Source organism: Oreochromis aureus, linkage group 3 (assembly GCF_013358895.1).
Source record: "Oreochromis aureus strain Israel breed Guangdong linkage group 3, ZZ_aureus, whole genome shotgun sequence".
NCBI classification, from domain to species: Eukaryota; Metazoa; Chordata; class Actinopteri; order Cichliformes; family Cichlidae; genus Oreochromis; species Oreochromis aureus.
In genome coordinates, this window is record NC_052944.1 from 19,836,520 (window position 1) to 19,843,068 (window position 6,549).

Sequence of the window (6,549 nt, forward strand, 5' to 3'; positions counted from 1 at the left end):
ACAGCTTCTTCTATCATCTCTCAGATACGTCATTAGCCCTCACTCTTCTGAAATATATAAAGCCACAAGAGGTCTGAAGTTTTGTGTAAGGTGTAAGGTTTACCAGAGCAAAGAGGTGAACTGCACTATTTTAAAACATAATAATTAAAAAAAATATCTACAGGAGATAAAAAAGGAGAATTCATACCTTTTGATCTGATCTCAGTTTTGGTAAGTGCTATATACAAAATAGATTTTATGTACTGTGAATATTCATTTTTCCACTAACTTGTTAAAATAATCCTAATTCATTTTTTTACCTAGATTATTTTAAAATTGTCATACATAGTTTTTTTTTAATTAGAAGGTGTTATGATGAGTACAGTTAATAATAAAAGTCTTGTATTTTTGTCAAATTTATTTTACTGGGTTTTTCACTCTTTTTTTTTCTTATCCTCATACAGCTACTTGACTTATGACTTATGTTACCTTTACAGATTTAACTGATTAAACAATGGGGGTTGGACTGATGATATCAGTTTCCTTGCTTCTAATAGGTAAGTTAAGTGATGCTAAACTAACTGTTGATAACTGAACTGCTTTAGCATAGCTATATATACCCTCATGCAAAAATTGCAACAGACATATATAGACTGTATTAATGATAATTGCTATAATACTTTAATGGTTAAGCACTTATTAACTTGAGTGTAGTGATTACAGTCTAGGTGAGTTGTACCTAGTAATGCAAGATTAAGTCAAATTTCTACATTTTTTAATGTCTATAAAACGTGTGTCTAGTAACAACTTTGAGTTTGTTATAGCTGAGATGAGGAAATTTTGCATACATGTTGACATTTTTGCTTAAAAAACCCCAAAACGTGTCGTTTCTGTCTGTCTCTTTTAGGGCTGCCACGATTAGTCGACTAGTCATGATTACGTCGACTATCGAAATTGTCGACGACTAATTTAATAGTTGACGCGTTGTTTGAAGCTTTGTAAGATCCCAAAAGACACAGGAATAAGTAGTAGGATTCAAGAGTGTAATAACCAGTGTTGGGCAAGTTACTTTGAAAAAGTAATTCAATTATAGTTACTAGTTACTTCTTCAAAAAAGTAACTGAGTTAGTAACTGAGTTACAATATTCTAAAAGTAATTAATTACTTGGAAAAGTAACTATTGCGTTACTTTAAAAAAAACAAAGAACGTTTGACCCTCTGGGGTCCAGGGTATAATTGGCCATTTTTTTTTACTACTCTAGATTTTCCCTCCACATTTTACCTTTAAAAACTATTTACTTTGCCTTGTTTGGTATCATTCTTTTCAGCACAACCTCACGTGTCTGAATTTGCAGTCATGTTTTCATTTTGACATACTGTATTAACACAATTGATCTAAAATCAGACAAAAAACATAAAATCAGAGTAGAAAAAGTGATATTTTTACTGTAACAACCATAAACATGTTTAATGACTCATATTTCATAACTTCCATCCATCCATCCATCCATTCGCTTCCGCTTATCCTTTCCAGGGTCGCGGGGGGCGCTGGAGCCTATCCCAGCTGTCATAGGGCGAGAGGCGGGGTACACCCTGGACAGGTCGCCAGTCTGTCGCAGGGCCAACACACAGGGACAGACAACCATTCACGCTCACATTCACTCACACCTAGTGACAATTTGGATTATCCAATTAACCTATCCCCTCAAACTTGCATTTCATAACTTCAAATGCAAATATTAATTGTCAATTTTTAAATCATATGCACAAGTTTTGCAAACAACAAAGTTATTTGCAGCCATTTACCTTTTACCCTTTTTTAAAAAATAACCATTTCAAACTATTTACAGAACAATCAGCTGTTCTGCATTCAATAAGATGCCACACAAATTATTTGTGCCACTCCAAAAAAATCATTTCTGTCCACTACAAAGGAGAACATCACAGCCTGATACCTGCAGGTCTGACAGCAGCAGGTGTATCACTCCTGTTTCTACCTGGAGACAGCAGTCGCCTCATTGTTCTGACACACAACACAAAACTATCCACAACACTACACACTAACTACACAAGACAACACATTAACTACACACTCCAAACATGCTAAACCTCACAAATCTCTCACATCTCAAAACTCGCTCTCTCTCTCTCTCTCTCTCGCCGTCACTCCTAAAACTTCCCGTTTTTTTTTGTTTTGTTTTTTTGCTCATAAGCAGAGAGTGCTTGCTAGCGCTAACGTAAGGAAACTATTGAGGAAAAAACGCTGTGTATATCTTGTTTATCATGACTCTGGTTTTACGTGGCCTATCGACACAATTTAAAAACTGGCACCTTGTTGCTTTTTCTTTAAGTGGTCATGTGATTGACTTACCACGACTACTTTATTCTTCCTCAGCAGCACTCATGCGATTGTTTTGCCCCCTGAGCTCCAGGTGTTGTGCTAGACAGTGATCATGATTGCCCTCCACGGGAGCGCGCAGCTGCTTAAAGCTGTAGCGCCCAGATTATTTACAGCTACTTCCTGCAGCTGATATAAGATGCGGTAAGCTGAACACAGCTTCAACCGTCTGTTTGTTGAAAAATAGTAACGGACCGCGTTTCCTTGTTAGTAACTGTAACGCCGTTGTAACGATAGGAATAGTAATTAGTTAGATTACTCGTTACTGAAAAAAGTAACGCCGTTAGTAACGCCGTTACTTGTAACGCCGTTATTCCCATCACTGGTAATAACGGACTGAAACAGAAGATGGCAGCACTGCACGTACAAGGATGCCAGCTGCCGTTAAATCCCGAAGAAGAAGAAGCAGTGTCCGGTATCGTAGCTGTGTCCAAATTCAGGAACCGCATCCTCCTGTGCCCGCATTAGTAGGCCAATTACGTTACAGCGACACGACGAAGACTGTCCAAATTCGAAGACTCCGACAAAAGCGGCCGACAAATGCGCCCTTCATTTCCCCAGATTTGAAGGATAGGTCGGGTGTATACTTCGTGGCCCAACCTATCCCAGAATTCATAGCGCGGCCCTGCTCAGTTTCTAGCAATGGCGGCAGCCAGTTAGTTTTAATATTACTCTTATTATTCTTTCTGGGTCACAAAATAAACATTTAACATATTTTCAGGCGAGAATGTAGCTGTGTAAACTTCAAATATCTGCTCAGTTTATCAAGACAACACATATTTTCAAAAGCGCTCCGAAGTTGTCGGAGACGTCTGTTACCCACCAGCTCAATAGCTAGCCGGGGTTCAAGGTTCACTAGAGCCGGTGAGAACACCGGACTCCCGGCAAATCGTTTTCAAACCCACCGCCGTCTTTCGCTACACAGGTTAAACATGATATATAAGTCATTTAGATAACTTAAAAATCTTATTGTTTGGCTTTTTTCAGTATTTTTTTTGTTCCTGAGTAAATCGGTTTGGCTGAGATTAAAGTTATAGTTTTTACACAGCTGAATAAACATCAAGCAGACAACTGATTATCAGAAGTGTGAGATGCTCGAGAATATACTCTGGTGTCCTGTTATATTTTTGATAGCAAGGAGCAGACGGCTGAGTTTATTAAACTTCACCGAAACAATCTGCAAATTTCATTAAAATTTAATAAACTCATCTTGTCTTTATTTTTTAGTTAGCACATACCTTAAACACTTAAAGCTGTATATAAGAACAGATGCATGCTGGTGCAATAAGCTATGAGTTTTACGTCCAGTGGATGCATAATCTGATTAGTTGACTAATCGCAAAAATAATCGGTGAGTAGTTGATTATCAAAATAATCGTTTGTGGTAGCCCTAGTCTCTTTCTCCTTTGTCTGTGAAGCATTTAGTTGTCCTCATGGTCGGTGTCACAGCAACCATAGGTCATTTCATTTAAAACCACTCATTTGTATAAAAAGATTAAAACCCCCTCATAATCCTTTGCTCCTTTATTGTTGTAGCCCCGCAAATGCGGCTTGTCTGTGAAGCACTTTGATGTACCTGGGTCTTTTAAATGTGATATAGAAATAAAATTGAAACTGAAACTGAAACTAATCAGCTTTTATACAGCCTTAACACATTCAATGAAGCCGTGCAAAATATTGACTTAATAATTTGGATTCACCACAACTTAAAATGTAACGGCTAGGCTCAAATAACATCGAGCTATAGAATAGAGCCTCGTGACATTTTCAAGGCTGAAAAAATCTATTTGGGCTCTGTTAATAACTGTAATCAGTTAATTATTTTTTTTTTCAATTTTAAGAAACAATAATACAAATTCCTGTTTAAATAACACTCATAGTTATACTGTTTTTTCATGAAGCTTTTTATTTGGCAGCATAAAAGTAAAACTGGCCCCTCAAACAAACTGAAACTTTACATTAAAATAAAAAAAGAAAACTGCCCAATTTGACAAAAAGAAGAAAAAAATAAAATAAAATCAGGAGCTTAAATAGTGGCTTATCAGACCAATGCAGGCACAGAGTGGAGCAAACAATTAAATAACAAAGGAAAATAAACAAGAAATTAGTTCATTAATTGGTTTAACTTCAAAGCAAGCAATTCAAAGAGACAAGCTAATTACCTAACTCAAGGAACAAATAAAATTTTAAAAAAGTTTAATAAAAATTACTCCAGTCACATGAACAGGTCTGTTCATTTAAAAACTCAAATAAAAAATCAAATGTTGCTTAAACTTTACAAAAAAAGTAACAAAAACAATAAAATTGTTTGTATTCAGCGTATTAGTTCCTTTTTGTTTTCTGAGGTAATTGGTATTTCATGTTTTTTTGCTGCTGTCTCGTTTCCTGTTCCCTGCCCGGGGCTGTCATGTCGCAAGTTGTCTCGTCTCCCTTTCCTGCTCGCGTACTCCCTCCTTGTGTTTCACTCCGAATTTTGTCATGTGAACATGTATGTTCTCCCCAGCCCGTCATCTCCCTCTTTTTCCATGTCCCTCGCTCACACTTTCTCTCTCTTTCCCGCTCTTTCTCCTTTTGTCTCCCTCACCGTCTCTCTCTCTTTGTCTTGTCTACCTTAACTGTTTCCATGTTTCCCTCTTTGTGTCTCCTCGCAGCTTCTGTGTCAAACTGTGTGAGTTAGTCTGTGTCTTCATGTTTCCTGTATTAGACTGACAGTGTCGTGTCCTGTGTTCAGTGTCTTCAGTTTTTCTTCCGTCGTCTGCATTTGGGGTTCGCACACTGTCCACTCCATATTGTCTCAGTTTACTCAGCCTCAAATAAAATAGCTCTTTTTGGGTTAGGCTAGGTTAAATTAAGTTTGTTTCCACGTTTTGTTTTGTATGCGTTTGGGTTCACTATTCTCCACTCCACACGATCTGCAGACCCTGAAACAAAGTGGAGACAAAGGGAAAGACTAAAGAATCTTTGAGTGATAACGGCAATGGAATCAGAATCACAAAATTCCCACCCCTATCAGTGTTAGGGTCATTACTTAAAAAAGAGTAATGTATTACATATATCACACAGAACATTTACTTAAAAGCATACTTGATATATTAAGTACTTAAAGTAATTATGTAATGTATTTAATGCAGTGTGTCACTTAATTACTCCAAGGAGGAATATCTTGTTGCACTATGTTGTAAAGAGTGTTTATGTTAATGTGTGTTTGGAGGTGTTGCATCCCGGAACCTTCACAGATTTTTCAGGGTTTTTCCCATCGGAATGTTATGTGGGAAACAGGTTCCTGTATGTGTTGTGGCTAACTGTTGACGTCTCGAAAAGTGGTCATTAAATGTCCTGATTAAGGCTCTTAGTTTCCGAGCATCATTATCCTGAGGTTATAACACACTACTCTTTACATTACTTTTGCATTGTAACATGTTCTAACATAGAATTTAACAATACAAAACTATAGGCTATGTTCCCACACACACCAACCAAATCGCTATCTAATGAGAACACATATGATCTTTTTCTTATCATTTATGTCATATCACAAAAGCAAAACGATAAAGCAAAATAAAAAGCAACATAAAGAGACTTAAAAAAAATGCCAAAGTGAATCTACTAAAAAAACATGAACAAATGGCTGCTGTTGCTACGTGTTGAAGAACAGGGTGTGGGCGCTGGCTTTGAGTCAGCATTCACTCATCTTTAACAGTCGTCTTAGTACTACTGTATAAATTGTTTAGATGTACAGATTATCTTAGATTACTTGAGTCGGCAGTAAATATGAAACACAAGAACTTGATGTGTAAACTGTTGCAATGAATTCATGACATGATATTTGTATCAAAAAGAGATAAAAAAAAATTATGGATTTCTTGAGGAAAGGTGAACATGCATATTGAACAGTATGGAAAGTCGTTTCTGCAATTTAAGCAACACAGAGGAAATTGAAAAAATTATGGGGAAAAATTATGGGGAAAAACAATAAATATAACACTAACTTCAATATTTACCACAGCCACAACAATAATGCCTGGCAGTATCACCACAGCCCAAACAACAACACCGGCTGCCACAACTACCACTGCTCCTGTGACAACAACAACGGCTGCCACCACCACCACAACCCCAGCAACTACGACAACAACAGCTGCCACCATCACCACAACCCCTGCCACAACAAC

General features: G+C 37.2%; 1 long non-coding RNA gene across 1 annotated transcript; it reads left to right on the plus strand.

The window, feature by feature from the left end:
* The first annotated feature begins 103 nt into the window (after nucleotides 1–103).
* On the plus strand, nucleotides 104–6,518 carry LOC120438933. Its single transcript, XR_005612262.1, has 3 exons — nucleotides 104–210; nucleotides 477–536; nucleotides 6,384–6,518. It is a non-coding gene; the product is annotated as an uncharacterized LOC120438933 (long non-coding RNA).
* The last annotated feature ends 31 nt before the right edge of the window (nucleotides 6,519–6,549 follow it).